The sequence below is a fragment of the Onychostruthus taczanowskii genome, unplaced genomic scaffold (assembly GCF_017590055.1).
Source record: "Onychostruthus taczanowskii isolate IOZ18803 unplaced genomic scaffold, ASM1759005v1 scaffold8, whole genome shotgun sequence".
NCBI classification, from domain to species: Eukaryota; Metazoa; Chordata; class Aves; order Passeriformes; family Passeridae; genus Onychostruthus; species Onychostruthus taczanowskii.
In genome coordinates, this window is record NW_024505892.1 from 13,336,191 (window position 1) to 13,353,542 (window position 17,352).

The window sequence follows — 17,352 nt, forward strand, 5'->3', positions numbered from 1 at the left end:
AGTCCAGAAGGACAGAGATCTCTTACAGGTGAGGCTGTGGCTACCCACTGTGGTGGGCTCAAGTACCCAGAGCATCTCAGGCCACTTAGAACTCCAGACTGTAAGAAGAGTAGTTACCTCTCAGCCTGAATCCTCCATACACCTGCCTGCCTGTGTGCCTTAAGACCAGGTGCACTATCCTCCTTTTGGTGAGAGGAATACTAAACCATTCACCTTAGAGCTAATAAAGAATGAAAGCCCTATTGCTTTAAGTTGTATCTGTTGGCAAAAAATATCATCCAGTTAGGACAACTAGTAAGCTGAGTGTTCTCCTTCCCACTTGGGATTGCATTTGAGGAAGAAATAGAGAAGGTGGAAGAAAGTTTGAGGTCTTCTACCTTTTGGGAGATAGGGGTTTGTAACCAGGATACCACTTCTTAAAATATATCTATTTGACTGAGAGAATATGAATAGATGAACTTGCAGAAAAAAAAAAAAAAAACCTAGTTCAACTCATGTCCTACTTATTTTAAGGATATTAAGGACACGATCCTTTGTCTCTAGTAACCAGATATAATCAATAATTTCTTTTGCTTAGAGATTTCTACATTGTTGACGACAAAAGAGAGATACAGACACTCACTAGGACTTCTGTGCTGCTCAAAGCCTTGGATATCTGAAACATCCACACAGACCTGGCAGATATGACATAGAGACTATGAAAGATAGAGAAATGAAGACAACATTGTTGGTTAAATTGTGGTTGTACTGCTTTCAGTGTCAAATCTCACTGACTGCTGGTTAGAGTTTCACCAAAAGAGCTTTAAATGATTAGCATGGTTAAGGAGGTCTCTCATTTACTTGACCAGTAGTAATTTCGGTCATCCTTTTTCCTTTTAAGAGTAAAATTAAAGACCATTTACTGATTTTTCCTGGGTCCTTCAGCAAGGATTCCAAGCACCTACAGACAGAAATTACAGTCAAAGGATCAAATATTCCCATCACTATCCACTGATTCCCTGGAAACCCTGCAGGGGAGAGAAGGTGACATTATACACAGTCCAGCAAGCATTTTGAGCAGGATGTTATGCTAAGCAGGGATTCCAACATGCTTTAAGCCTGCAATATAAGAAAGAATGGACAATCAGTAAGGGAAAGTTCCTATCAAATACTTTTCTCTGTCTAAGAACCTCTCTGGATAAATAAAACTCCATTTCTGGATGGGGAAGTGAGAGAGGCAGGAAACTATGTGTTAGAAGCAGATACTGCATAGAGGCTCTCATCAGGTGGCAGGAACAAAGCTACTCCATGAGTCACCTGGTGGGGGCTTTTGCTCAGTTTTCATTAGGATTTCTAAGGAGTTCATTCAAAGGGGAAAATGAGGAACAATGATTTTCAGAGTTAAGTACACAAAGAACACAATGTATTTTCAAAAGCACAGATAAAGCAATGAATGCAAGCATGTAGAAGGGGTTGTGCAGCTTCAATGGACCACAGTACACACTACCCTGACTCAGTTGTTCCTCTCTTCCACGAGGATTTCAGGCGAAATTAGGCTCATAAACACATCCCAAACAACACAATCTCTCTCCTTCTGTCCATCTGCTTCTAGTCTATATCCTCAGTTTCCTACAAGGCTCTTTCTTTCCCATTTTGTTCAATACAGAATGACCCATGTAGCCAACAATAAAGTCAGATGGAGATGAAACTTACTGTTAATGATGTGGAGGCCAAATTATTATTTAACTTTTAAATATGAACAATACTTGGCTCCAAATTTCATTTAATCTTCATGGATATCAATTATATTTTGTCATTTCTAGACCTGTGAAAATTTCATTTCTCCAAATGAGCTCAGTAACTAACCCTCAGCCACTTAAAAAAAAATGTTCTATTCTCAGATTTTTTCAATATGGATTATGAAAACATTAGTTCAATGGAATTTATATGGCCTATTTGACATTCTTTTCCCTTTAGTTGGATTTGAGATGATATTCAAAGCTGAGGCTCTTTCCAAATGCTAAAATATTTGTTCTCTGAATAAATGACCATATGTGTGAAAAGATCAGACATGGGTACATCTTTTATATAGCAACCGGTCATTTACAATGCAAACGAACATTCTTGCATTGTACAATTATTATTTTTTCACAGTGCACATTTCATTGCTGTGGATGAGACTGCCATGTTTCAATGCAAAGATACCCCTAGGAAAAGAATGCAAAGACTTCTAAATTTTGTACATTCACCACCAAACACTCAGGAATGGGAACAGTGGACAACAGTGAGCAATGCCTTTGAGAGGGAGCTTACCTCTTGGAGGAGGTGCTCCATAGGAAACTCCTTATCAGCCAGGCTCCGTTTTCAAGGTGCATGGAGGAAAAGGCTGCTTTGGGTGCCTGTATTCCTGCTTAAAGGTTGGCACAAAGCCTGATGATGGGGTAGACAAGGATTACACTCTACCCTGGTTCAGCCTCTGGCCCCAACAAAAGCAACAAAAGACCTGCAACCCTAACAAACCCTGGGCGGGTCTCAGTTCCCACCACTCCTCCCTGCCTTGCTTTGAGCAGTAAGTGGAATTGCCATCAAACGCCATACAAGAGCACCAGTCTCTGCAGCTCTGTCCTCCCTGGTTCCTGGCCCTGGGTTTGTCTCCTGATGTTTGACTGGGATCTACTTCCCAGTGCAACAGTAGAGCTGAATTCCCAGCCTCAAGTCCTGACACACACAGCCTGTTTGTAGGACTTTGCAGTGGCCCCAGCTGGTGCAGAGAGGCGATGACTGGTTTTTTCCATCCATGGTCTGGATGAGCAGCTCTGAGTGAATAGCCTGTGCAGCAGCTGTGCAGCCTGGGCCATCTCATGGGATGGGTTTTAATTTCCCCAGTTCCTCTTCATTCCACCCTCTCGGGTTTTATGTGGGTGGAGTGTTGCCTGAGATAGAGGTGCAATCTGAGCCCCTTCCTGTACTACGTGTTCAAACTGCTGACCGCAAACACAATAGGCTTCATGGTGCTAAGGGCCACCTGTTGAAATTGTTCAAAGGCACCCCCACCCATCTGCATTCCCCACTGCCTGTTTTCCTGCCTGTGACTCAGGCGTCTCTCTCCGAGCCACTCGCCCAGTGTGTCGGGCTGCAATCATTGCAGCGCTGAACCGATTCAACATCTTGAAAAGCTAATTAACTTCATAAAAAATTCATATAGGCATGCAAATACTGTGGCCCAGATAAATAATTAACTGAACTCTTCCACACCAGCACCAGCATGCTCCAAGGCTGCCCTCTCTTGCCAGGCCTGCTCAACAATTATTCAAGACATGCGTTTGATGATTTTCTTCAAGGTGTAAACCCTACGCGGCAGCTTAATAAACAACATACATTGCACAGTCAACATTGATTTACACATCTTCTGAAGAGATGATGCATGAAATGATCAGAAAAGTCAATAATGCAAGCAAAATGTATGGGCTTGAGATAAGTAACAGAAAACAAAATCAATGCCTTCCAGCTATTATCATCATGAAGTAGAGTTCATAATAGATAACATTAAGTTTGAACAAGTTGCATCATTCTAATACCTGCAATCAGCTGTCACTTCTGACAATAATTGCCAGAATGGTATTCATATACGTATATGCTGGTTCTACCTCTGGTGCTAAATGCATTTAGCTGAACAGTCGGGACAAACAATCTGATGAGCCAGATATTTTATTATTCTGACATTAAAAAAAACATTCAGACTGCAGAGCTCATTAATCATGACCTGTACTGCCATGTACATGCAAATTTTCCACTGAAGAAACCTAAAAGCTTGCTACAGGCCTTCTGGAATAAGAACTGGAGGAAGATGATCTGATGGATGGGATCACCCTATCACTAGCTCTGAGGGGTAAAATTCAGCAGAAAGAGGCAGCTGACATTATCAGAACACCTGAGCAACGACTCAGTCGCACAGCACAGGCAACAACACACCTCAGCTTTTTATCCAGAGCTTTACATTGGACTTATCATATGGTTTTATATGAAGGATTTCTGATAGCCTCAGGATGCAATCAATATGAAAGCTACAAAAGAGAAAGCTCTGGCCACTGAGGGCTTGTCAATACAGGAAGCTATTGTGACAGAGGGGAAGGTGTGAACTCAGAGTGCAATGGCTCTGGTCATTTTGGAAGCTCATAGTCTGACATGCAGTAAAGTAAACTCATAGTCTGACATGCAGTAAAGTAAACTCACACAAGGCTGTCTGAGGGTGGAAGACATTTCTACATGGAGAGCTGGAGTTAAACATCTATAGCACAATAGCCCTCAAACCTCCCTTCGAAAACATTTCTCACAGTATTTCAGTGCATATAACCTGTGCCACTAAGTAAAACCAGGAAGAGCTGCTGTCAGCACACAAGAGAGGATGTCAAACATGGCTTGAGCTATTTGTGGAAACAATCACCCTGTCTGTTGCATAGAGGGCTGGTAATGACAAACAGTTGCTTCCCTTCAGCCAGGAGCATGAATTTGACTCCATGCATTCACCATACAGCTTTGACCAATTGACAATTATTCAATGGCAATAAAAAATACACTGGCAGTCTCAATCCAGCTCCTCACAGAGCCATAAAATGCCCACAAAACCACAACAAACAGTGATTGTGCCCTTTTGAGAGCAGCAGAGACACAGAGAGGGAGATGGGTTCCTCCTCCTACTTCCTAAAGTGGGAGCAAATGTAGAGCCTCACCAGGAGGTGGTGGTGTGGAGAGTCTGCATCAATGCAACCATTACTATATTTCTGTCCCTAGCATTGAGGGGAAAAAAGGAGAATAAGGATGATGAGGTGATGATACAGGAGCTTTGGGGAAACTGTGCTCTGCGTTGCAGTGTCACAGCTGAATGACTATCCCAACAAATTAATTTTACAATCCTTTTGATTTGACCTGCAGATGAGAAGATGGTTTCAGCTGAGTTCTGTTTTTAGGGACCCATTCATCTCCTGAAACTAACAGCCAAGCTCATAAAGCACAAACCACACAAGCTAAAACCAATCAGTAGCTTCCCCAAATCCCTGCAAAGCCAAACCACTCAGTGCCACGCTGCTCTGCCAATAATAGTAACAAGTAACACTACACTCGGGCTGTAATTTTTCATATACACTGTGCTGTTGTCATATGATTTACTGTGCTAGCACAGAGAGTCATTGCCCAAGCCCTGTCTCTGCACTCCTCCTGATTTACTTAAATCTTTTTACTTTTATCAGCCACAGGGAATGGGGACACTTACATGTAACAACTGACAATTTGAACAGAAAATACAGAGAAAAGCTGTGTAAAGCAAGTGGCTGAGATTATAGCTGTTGACTTCTAATATTATTTGACAGATGAGACTGCTGCAATTATCCTCTGTTCATGGGTTCCATTACGGGAACAAGAAGCACACAAAATAAGGGCAATTTCCCAAACAATATATAGGTCCACTTAACTTTGTCAAGAGCCATTTCTGCAAGTGAAGTCCTCCCTGGTTAAAGATACAAGGATAATGTGTTGGCAACTTCACATGAGCATTTAGTGCATTCCACATTAACTGCATTTTCAGTTGTTCTTTTCCTGCTCTGTTTGAACCAAATAGGATATTATTTCTAAAGGTATTTGTTTAAAGAATAACATTGTGCTTACTGCTGTTTCCTCTCTCAATACCCCTTTTTTCTTTTTTTTCTTTTTTTTAAAGAAGGTGTTTCAGGAAGTTTGCAGCTCACAAGATCACTCTGGATTTTTGTAGAGTCCTGCATCCTCCTGCATCATCCTGTCTCTGTGCCCCCTCTATCTCCCTGGACCAGAAGGGAAGGCACCAACCCCACACAAAGGTTCCTACTGTCTCCTTCTCCATCCCTCTTTCTTTGAATGCTATGCTCCAGAGAGTTGTCCCAAGTCCCACACACAACCCTGCAGACCCCACCATCCCCCTGGCCTGCCCCAGACCACTGCCACCTTCCCTCTCTGCTCCACTGGGAGCTGCTCCCAGCCAGCACAGCAAGCGAAGAGGAATGCTGGAGGTGGGGAAGCAAACAACATGGCCAAGTGGCTCCTCAAGAGCAAAAAAATTGTCATTCTGGGGATGGGGAATCTCTCATACAGACCACGCTGCATGTTCAAAAGTGAGCTCACAGCACCCAACACAGACACACTGTGGTACACAAGCAAATCTCAGAGGAAGGGTGAGATCTCGGGTTCCAGATTTCCCTAAATACACAGCAAAGGCAATCATCCTGTGAAATCTTCCTTTGCTGAGTCCAACCACTGTATCTACACAGTGGAGTGTGAAAAAAGGAACACTAGTCCTGCTTTAAGTTCAAACCTCAATATAACCTTAGCAACAGAGTCACAACTGGCCTATCCATAATATATTTTTAAGGTTGCCCCATTGCTTTGACTTGTGGAGCTATTTATAGATCAAAGGGAGTTTCTTTCTCTAGAGGGAAAAAAAAAAAAAAAACCAATGAATTTTCTAAAAGCAAAGGTGTAAAAAAAGGAGAATGAAAATAAAGGGAATAACCTGTGGCCTAGACAGTAGCTATTAATTCTTCCCTCCAGTGAAATCTGTGCTGAACCATAGTGGAGTGAATATTTTTCAGCAGCCTTCCCCAACCTCTCACATGTACTTCAATATCTTCTCCTAGATGTGCCTAGGACCTAGTGCTGCAGACCCTGGTGGGAGAAATACCACTGGAAATCACTGCAAAACCACTTCAGGCAAACCTCAAGTTCCTGATTCCCTTCCTTGGAGGCTGAAGGTGTTCATCAGTTTGGGGAGAATTTTTTTTTTTGCCCATCCAATGTCATTCAGAAAGCTCTCATCCAGGAAAAAGGCCTTGCTCTTCCTGAAATATTTCTCACCCCTTGGCTTCCATGCTAGCTTGTGGCAGTGAGTTTCATGGCTCAGCCAAGAGCAGAGTCACAGATGATGTGAGGAAAAACAGACCTTGACCACAGACAGTAAGACACAGCATGTCCAACAGCAATTATCATCCAAGGAAGAGACCTGGTAAAGGGGAAAATGCCATTACCTTCCAAGCCTACTCTGGAGGAAGGCTCTGACCCACCTGCCCTCACTTAAACAAATACCCTGACCTAAACTAAGATATCCCATTGGGAACCATCCTTCAGGTTGCACATGTGAAATGTCCTTAGGTGTCTGAGAATATGGATAGAGCAAATTTTTACACATTTCTGTAAGGTAAATAAGATTTATGTCAATATTACAGAAGACAGAATAATTTCAGGAGTCAATAGGTTAAAGAGAAGACGAGCTGAGGACATTTTGAAATGTCAAACTCGCAGACCCCAACATCCTCCAGACTATACCCTTTTCCTGTTGTTAGAATTACTAACTAATGACATCCAGAAAGCAAGGAACAAAATACGTGTTATTTACATTTTTTTTGCCTTTTACTTTCCTGCCTTCACCACACCACTAGGCTTTTCCAAGAGGCGAGCTGGCTCTTTCCTGGAAAGTGACCTTTGCTGGAGGGCAGGCAGATGGCAGCAGCCGTGGACAAGCCCAGTTCTCCTCCTTGACCATGTGTCACTCAAAATCCTTGAAGATCTCTGTGCTGGAGACCCCAGGTCTCCTCCTGAATCTGGGTCACTGTCAGCACAAAGGCCTGCTGAAGGCACCCATGTGTGACGCAGACCCATCAAGGACCATTCCTCATCTCAGTGATGGCCAAATCTGCACTGTGCAATTGCAGTGATTTGAGCTTCAGGGATTTTTTTTTCTTAATTTTTTTTTCTTATTTCTTGTTCAGCCCTTGCAGTCTTGGTCTCTTTAGCACAGATCTTCTCACAAAGGCAATCCTTGTACCAGAAAGCCTCAGATTTGCCCTCAGCTCTTTCATAGGCATTGATTAGGGGTCTTTTTTCTTTTTTCCTTAAAAAAAAAATCAAAAAAGAAAAGGGACATGATTTTAAACTAAAATAGAATGAAGTGCATTGTACAAAGGATTATTTCAAGTAATTCTCCTTGAAACTGTAACAAAGGAATGTTTCCTGGGGATTAAATGGACTGTCAGGTAATCAGAAAAGTTGTTTTAGGTTTTCCTCAAGAAGAAAAGCAGCATTTTGGATGGATTTTGTTTCTGGTGCTTTGTGACACTTTACAGCTTATTCCCTCATGTCACACCAGTTTATTTCATTATTCATAAACATGCTGAATGCCAAAATTATCACAGAAGCTATGGAGCTCTTACACACTCAGCCACTAAGCCCTTTTCTCCCCATCCCATTGCAAATGCAAGGACTCAGCCCTCTCAATATCCCTCCACAGGGATTTTCTTCTAACCACTGCTCATCCTACTACCTTTCTTGTTATGTGGGTGGGATTTCTGGTACTTTACACACTATGCAGGACTCTCAGATGGCCTTAAAGGAGGAATCACATGCAAGAGAGAATGAATTTCTCCCTGGGGTTGAAGTCCAGAGAGCCAGCACCCAGGGAAATTTGTGTACAGTCTGGGTGCAGTCCTTACTCCTCTGTGGAGCACTTGGGGTGGTAACACTAAAGTCCACTCCCACCATCAGTGCCAGGATGCCTCCCAGACCTGGTCTGGGCTCTCTCACCACACTTCTACCTTGCTTGGCACTGCAGGGGACAGGCTGCCCCTTCTCAGAGCCGGGATACAATTTCCACACGGAGCCTCTCTTCCACCTCCAACAGCTGTATGCTCCTGCCTAACCTGCCACCTAATGGATAGGGATGCCTTAAAATGGCTCAGGTCTTTCCTCCAGGACTGGCATCCAAAGTCCCTACAAGAAGCTACTTCTCAGCTGCTCCGGCCCACATCCACACCCGGGAGCTCAGTCCTCTTCTCTCACCCTTCCCAAAGCCTTCAAGGGAGCAGCTAAGACAACCTGGAGCACAGACATCCACCACACCACTTCCAGCTCCACACCCTTTACATAGCAAATGGAAGGAGTCCCCCTCCCTCTGCCTGGCCAGGAGCAGCCAGCAGCAAAGGCAAGCACAGCAGAGTCCCAAAGGGAGGAGCCTGGGCTGAGGGGAGGGGGTGTCAGAGATGCTCTCTGCCTCTGTGGGGAGGGACCCCCACCAGCTGGTCCCTGTGCCTGGGCTGGCCCGCATCCTTTTGGACTGCTAGATGCTGCTGGGTGCCCAAAAAGCAAAAGACACCCACATCCATCTGTGCCTAGACAGCCAGCTTCTGCTATAGCAGTCAGTCTTTGCTCTGAACAGCACCCAGAAAAGGGTGTGGGAAATGGGGGTTTAAAAACCACTGTGACTGTGTGTGGAATGGTGGCTAGCCCTTCCTTGGCTTTGCACGTGGCAGCACTGCCACAAGTGACAAAGCACAGCCTTGTTCTGTGGTGTTGACCCAGGAGTCAGGCACTGGACTCTATGCCACAAACAGCCTCCACTTCTCATAGGCTCACAGGACACGGTTCCCCTCATCACATGCTATGCTGAGCCTGCTCCAATCTGGAACAATTGCTCCTTCATGTGTGTGACTTAATTTTATCTATAGCTAAGAGAAAGGAAGATTTGAAACTGCTAATTGCCCCAGAATATGAAGATTTTTTCTTATTTTATTTTTACTTTTTTAATCCAAGGACAGGGTTTTCTTTTCCATGAGCTGCTTCTTTCTAAAAGAATTTTTATTCCAATTATTCAGACACCTGCTGGTGTCCCAGCAGCCCCCTGACAGCAGGGAACCCTCTCGGGCCGAGCAGCCGAAGGAAACAAAGCCCAGAACAATGTTGTACAGGGAAACAGTACACACACCAGCAAGCCAGAGAGCACAGCAGCAAATGTGTTATTAGTCTGACATCACAAGGGCCTGCTTGTTTGTTTGCTTTACGCTTTTAAATCCCGACGCTCTCTCTTGCCGTGCCACATGTTGAATTTTTCTTGATTAAGTTGAGACTTTTATTATGCAGTGTCCCCAGAAGAATTACAGAGGGGAAGGAGAAAACCCAACTGCATATGGCAAAGGCAGTGAGATAGATACTGAATTCCTCCAGCTTGAAATGACAGGCAGTACAAATAAAGCTCCTTTGTAGCTGCTTTAAGACGTAGCATGTACCAGCCCATCTCAACAAATATACCTTGGGAAAAGCCAAAAGCAGGATCAGAGATGCACGGCGAGGGAATTTTTAAAGCTGCCAGTGCAAGTTTCTTCAGACACAAAATGTTTGTACAGTACTGAGCACTGTCTATTTTGACTGTGTAGCAGCGGTAATAGCAGTAATAATAAAAATAATAAATTTATTGATCGTGTAGTTATTATTGTTATTACTTTAGGCCTCTCAAAATCTTGAACTGTAAAAACAACATTGACCACTAAAACCATCCAAGTCCTCTCATATCAGTATGCAATGAATGGGATTGGCCCTCCTGGCCAGACCATTTGGGCTACATCTTTCTGCTTCATTTCCCTCCTTCCAGTGAGGGCTGTGTTTTGCAAGAGATATAACAGCATCAAAGCCAGTATGGCAGGACTTCCTCACTTGGAAACAGGCTTCAAACAGACCTACAAACTCTGTTGAAGTTTGCATGATGGTGCCAGAGCAGCACAAAACAGCTCTAGCATCTGGCCTCAGGGGCTCAATCAGTTCTGTATGAATACTCATATGATGCAGTTATCATCAGCAAAGCCCATAGCTAAGCGCCTTGCTACCAAGACTCATGGCTTTGATTTAAGGAGCTCCCAGTAATCTGGGACACTACAATTAACATATTTAATAGAGCGACTAATGGGAAAGTAAAAGGGGGGAAACCTGCAAACCGCAGCTCAAGCTGATGACAGGGTGGGAAAGGAACAAAACCCAGAAGTTTCAAACTATGAAAAAGGCACGCAGAGATGAGTTAGTTTCTCCCTTTTATTCTGCATAGTGCAAGGAAAAAAAAAAATAATTGCAGAAATTAATTCATAGTCAGTACTCTCAGACAGATTGGTTTATCTTTTCTAAGGTAATGTACAAAATTTAAACATTTATTTTGGGACACATTGACAAGCCTGCTCTTCAAAAGGGAGATGATCTGCACTTTATGAACACCAAATCCTTCCAAAATGTCTCACATAGTGGCACACAAAGTATACAGACTTATTTTTAAAACATACCTCTGTTCCCTACCTGTGGGAGATCACAAACTATTCAGGTGGGTTATTAAAAGTGTTAGGCAACAACTAAGGGTTCAATAAAATCATCTGTAGTTGTTCCAGTAAGAAAATGGAAATGGAATTAATCTAGTTTATAAACAGTTTATAAACAAAAGTAGAATCCCTTAGTTAAGAACAGACAATGTTATTACAATTATGATAAATAAAGCACAGTTTTTCTGGTCAACTGGGTATTTAGTGCACTGATCTAGCTTGGGACGCAAGACCAGCCTCAGCTGGCTTGGAGAAGCAGCCAGGAGCAGCAGTTCATCTGATCAATGGCCAGGTAATAATAATGTATTACACACCATATTGCTGAGTTATAGTTATGCAGTACCGTAACAATTGCCACACCAAAACTCTAGCAAAATGGCCCGGTGACTAAATACATATTTATCTTTTACAGTGTCTTTTACAGGGTTATTTAATTATCTCCAAACCAAGTATTCTACACTAAAGAAATAGTTTCTAATTATATTCAAATAGGTACCTAAATAACCTCAGTTCTGCCTTGTGTTTACTGTATGCAGTATACCATGTAGCACATTCATTTCATATGGTTATTATAGCCAGTAAACATAAAATGATTACACAGTCACTGTAGTATTAGATAAAAGGACTCTTTGAGCAAGGTCTTTCAGCTTTCCAGTATCATGTCTTCATTGTATCCTCCACTGGAGAGCAAAGGCCAGCTGTCCTTAGAGAAGAGGTTAAATCACATTCAAATGACAAAGAAAAGCAGAGGTCTTTCTTTTGCTTAAAGCACTCTGGAGTTTTGTTCCTTCTACAAACAATAGAGGAGGGAAGCGATGTTGAGAGATGGCAAGTGTTTAAGTATTTCCTCCAGCAGAACATGATTTTTCAGTGCTGGCAAGAAACTGTATTTGGCAAATAATGACACTAAGTGGAAGATGATCATATTTCTTTAACAATGTAACCTACAGACAAGAGGTTTTTCCATCATTAAAATAGGTCCAATCTTAGGTGCTTACAGAATCTCTTTATAATCAAGCTAGTTAATGGATTTACTTGTAAACTTGGACAATCTGAGGTCATTTGAGTGCTCTAAGACTCAGGTACTTGGGTCAGCTGGGCATCTGGACTCCCTCATGGAGGACAGAAAAAGCAGTTCACCAGTAGGAAGCTGATTTATTAGACTGGGTAGAGCTCTTGCTCTCCAGACATGACCAGTGTCCATATGCACACCTGTTATTTTAGAAACATTAGATGAATCCCTTGCCTATCCTTTGGGAGCAGTGTTGGCTAAAAAATTTTCAGCCCCACCCCACCACCCCTACTCATCTCTGTGCCCTCCAATACCCAAGAAGGGTTGGTTATCCCTTTCCTTTGCACCAACTCAACTAACTCAGAGATATAAAATGATTTGGTTCTAAAGAAGCATTTTTTTCCCCTATTATCCATCTGTTTTTCTATATTCTTCCTGTAATAATCTTTTTTCCTTAGCCATCTCATTTTCACCAGTCCTGGACACACCAGCAGTAGAACAGACACAGCAGTGGAGACAGCAGTGGGGACAAAGAAAGGTGGGAGAGGGTATATTGGATACATTGATGAAGGATCCATAACAGGGAGCTGCACCCTAATTTTTAAGAGGACCCTGCATTTTCATTCAGACAACTCAGAGGCTATATGCAATACCCAACACTGCCTAGGTTAGAGACACACAGTGTCGTCTTCCCAGCAAGAGTAATCTGCTCATCGTCCTTCTTCAGAGTTTTCTTATCTCATCTTCAACTACTGTATGCCTGAAAGGCAGAGAAAAAAGGCTCCTAGTCCAACTGGCCATCAATGAGATGAGCTGACACAGCACCCTGACATCCCCTGCACCATTCCTCCTTCACACCTTTTTTCATGAGGCACACTTTTCCTGGTCCTCTCCAACAATTCTTCACCAAATCATCCCCAAAAATCTAGGGGCCAGGAAGTCCACCTTCCTTAGCATTTCTGCATTGCTGCCTTGCTCTGTCACATGCTACCCAGTTTGGATTTGTGCTGTCCCCCAAGGCCAGAGAAGCAGACCTTCCTCCACCCCCACATCAGTCCCCTGCCTGGATCAGACAGCTCGCCTGCAGCTGTGTGTGGCCTTGTCCCAGAAACTTTTATCCTAAAAATGCAGAAGAGCAAAATATCTCCTTGATACCCCACTGTTAACGTCAATAGAGTGACTCCAGGAATGAACTAAGTGCACTGGAAAAGGAAAAATTTGAGCAAAGTATGAAATAAATAAATAATTTCTCTGGAGATCTTTAGACACACACATACACATACAGTGAGATTTTACAACTTAATTTGCTTGTGAATGGCACCGAACTGATTCAATGTGGTTGCTACAGTAGACGTGTCCCCTAAACAGTAACTCGGTGCACAGAGAATTATGTTCATTCATGCATCAACATTTTTGAGTTAAGATACTTCTTTATTCCAGAGATTGTTGATTAGCCCCCTTTCAAACTCAGTATCCGCTGTCTGCGCCTTACGTGAATCATGTTCGGCACAGGACATTGTTGATTCTTTGTCACAAACAACCCAGGAATAAAAAGATCGGCATTTCAGTTTATTTTTCCTGCATCTTGTTAAAAAACATACTAGGAATTTTGAAGAAACCTAATGCATAAATACATATTTTGTCTGATTCAATAGCATATACAATTCAAATGACATTGCATTGGAAAATCAAGGGGCTGCTGTTATTCACCAACACATTAAATACGAGCGATTTATTTCTTTACCTTGACATTAGTCAGAGGGTTAAATCAGAAAATAAAGCAACATCACTTAACTGCCTGCCTCACCTTCCCCCCCCCACAAGCAACCAGAAAGCTACTGACCGCTCTAACACAAAATGCTGTTCCTTTAATCTTATCAACCATCACCTCTTCTGAGCAGTGAGGACAATAACAGATTGGTATTAGCAATCTCAGCCCTTCTCAGACAGTTGGAGGCTTGCATATCTTAACTGATGTGCCTAATTAGATACAGCAGTGATTCAGCCTTCAGCTGCGGTTCCGTGGTGCTGCTTCCAGGGTGCATCAGCGTGCTCTGCATCACCCAGTGACTGAGGTGTTTACTCCTCATCACAATCGCTGTTATCTGTCAGAAGTGATACCAGACTGCTTTCCAAAGAGCACCACTCCTTCCCTTATTTATATGGAAGTACTTTCACCAGAAGGAGCAAGTTATCTTTGACTGAATGTTATTCCAGTGGAAAATAATAGCCTGGAAATCTTGGTGTCTTCCAGCCCTGGACAGAAAAGTCTGCTGAGCTTTCCAGGGGCTGCACAGAGGAACACTTTGGCACATTATGCAGACTCCAGGCCTGCTCAGTCTGCTTAGTGACATGGAAAGCTCTATCTCATGGGTCGCAGGCTTGTGAATTCTTACTTGTCATTAACTGGATGACTTTTTTTTCCTCTTTTTTTCTATCCTTTTTTTTAAAAAAAATTATTTTATTTTATTGTATCTTATTTTAGATGGAATGGCTTTCAGTGTCTAGCAGTGTGAGCTAGAGATGAACTGCTGATCTGGAGGGGAAAGGTCTGTATGCTATTAACCTCATGAACCCTCTGTTGATTTAACAGAAAATGTAAGCAAAGAAACGTATCCTAAACAATGGCAAAAAAATCAGTGTTTTCTCAGGCTTTATCCTTAGTAGATTAGAACATCAAGAATATCCTTCAACAAACTTCAGAAGTATGAAAGTCATGGTGGATAACACATTGTATTTGCAGATTTAAAATTACAACACTCCATAGCTAAAAATCTAGGTGCCTCAGTGTGGGGAAATTTTTTGCCAATCTGAGGCAAAAAGCAGACTTCTGCTGAAATAAGAAGATGGCACCTACTTATGTAAGCCAAGGATACTGCTCCTTAATATCAAAGCCTATTATCACTTCTATTTACTTGCCAATTGCTATGTTTAGTGCTCTGCTTTCCTTTGCAATAGTAGACTCTTCAGGGAAGCTAGAAAATCCAGCTCTTTATCAGTGATGTTTTCAACTCTAATAGGAGAAGTACAAGGCCCTGAACTCAGCTCTTTGTGAATAAAAAGGCTTTTAATTCATCTTTAAGGAAACAATCAGAGATCACCCAGAGCATATAAATTAATCTGATTTTTCTTTTCCTCTATCAGGGCTATTATATATGTCTTTTCTTTTTCTTCCAGGTTGGCTTCTATTTTCTCTCAGGTGCAACTAAAGTTTCCTAAGGCAAGAAACTGAAAAAGAATCAGCAACATCTGGAGTTATCTATGCTTCTGCCAAATAAAATGAACACGTCTGAAGAGGGCTGTTTCTCAGAATAAAAAGGGAAGTGATGACTAATAAGGAAATGCAATTTACCAAAAATATCTCATTTTGCCTTTTCTTAAATATATCAGTCATGTAAGTCTCCTTGACCACTTAAAAGTCCTACTTGGATCATGCAAGAGTAAGATTTGTCCAGAAAGAACAAATATTTGGCAGTTTTGTATGCTGTTTGGAGGTGAATGCAAGTCTAGAGATCATTTCATAGTGACTTATAAACCATAGACTTAGCATCTGAGTTACCATCTCTCAACTCCGTTTTCATCAGTGGAAACAGGCAAAGTAGGATTCATCAGACTTTTAAGCAGACATCTAAAATAGCTCAGCTGAACTGCACCTTAAAAGCAGCAGTTGCTCTCCCCTGACTGAAAAGGCAGCTCAGGATAACTAGCTCAGCCACGACATCTATACCTGTAGATGGCTAACGCTGGGAAATAAAACTGTCTTGCAGAATTATCCCCGCTTGCATTCCTCCTTATCTTAGCTTCTTGTTGCTATAACTGGCACCCTCCTGAAAAGGAGGGGACCATCATCCATAGACAAGAGAAGCTTTTGTCTTCTTTCTTAAGAACTTTTCTTAGAGGTCCTTAAGGAAGAGGTGGTAAGAGCATAAGCATTTATTTATCTGTTACTTAGGTATATTCAGCTTAACTTTCTTGTCCCTACTTCCAAGCCCTTACTCTCAGTCCTCCTTCCCACCCTGTTTATTTTTGCCCCACCTTAAATCTCATTCTCTAGGAGCCCTCCTTATTCAAGTCCCTCCAAAAAAATCATTCCTACCCATTTGGCTCTACTAATCCTGACCTACCGTGCTAACAGCTCTGCCAAGCAGTTACTGGAACCAACCTAGTCTGCACCTTCCTTAAACAGCAATTATGGGATCTTGTCACATATAAATTCTTGTGTCCAGAACTTCACTTACAGGCTAACCATGAGTACCTGGATAAGACACCTATGGTAAGTGTGTAGTCACTCGAGTCAAGAGCAACAGTCCCCTCCAGAGGAGCCTTCAAATCATGTGCAGTTTTAAATTCCCCATGGAAATATTTATTTCTTTTCATTAGTTACACAGAAGGAGGCCAGAGTGGAAATATTCCTTATTTTACGTTTTCCATGAAGTGCCGAAAGATCGGTAGCTTGTACCTTTTCTTTTTATAGTAATACATCTTAACATTTCTTTTAATACTTGGAAATAATAAATACAAACAACTACAGAGGCAGTGAACTTTTAGATGCCTCAGGGCACTCAATCTGCTCTGAAGCCTATTCTCACCTTAAGTTTAGTGATTCTTCAACTGCTACTGAGGTTAGAGGAATGCTGCATCTGGCAAAATAAGGCCTTTTGACATTACCCATGGACCTCACTGATCAACAATGCAAAGAAAGAAAAAAAATGCAACAATGAAAGGGAAAGGGAAATAAAACCAGGCTTTATACCTTTACTAAAACCCTCTAATATCCTCTCTCTATTACTACAAAAGCCAAGGGATGTTGCAAATTTGGATACACTGGAGAGCAATTTTCTTCTCTTTGATGTCGCTGATGAAACAACCGGTCTCTCCTCTCTTCATGTTCGATACAAACAGGAAAGGGATTCAACCCAGCATGAAACTGGGAGCAGTGCCTGAGCTGCCCCTCTCCTGCTAACAGCAGGGGGATGGGTGCTAAAAGCAGGGAAGGACATCCCCAAAGGTACCAGGGGTTCCGAGTGAGGTGGCAGGTCTTGGGGAGCAAGCCAAGGTCACCCTTTGGCAGCACAGTCCCAGTGAGCAAAGGAGAGCATGCGCCAGGATCTGCCCCATCCCAAACTTGATAATCTTCCCCTTCAATATTTTTAAAATTTGAGGAATTCATGAGGAAATCACAGGATCCATTCAGCCTAACTCACATAAACT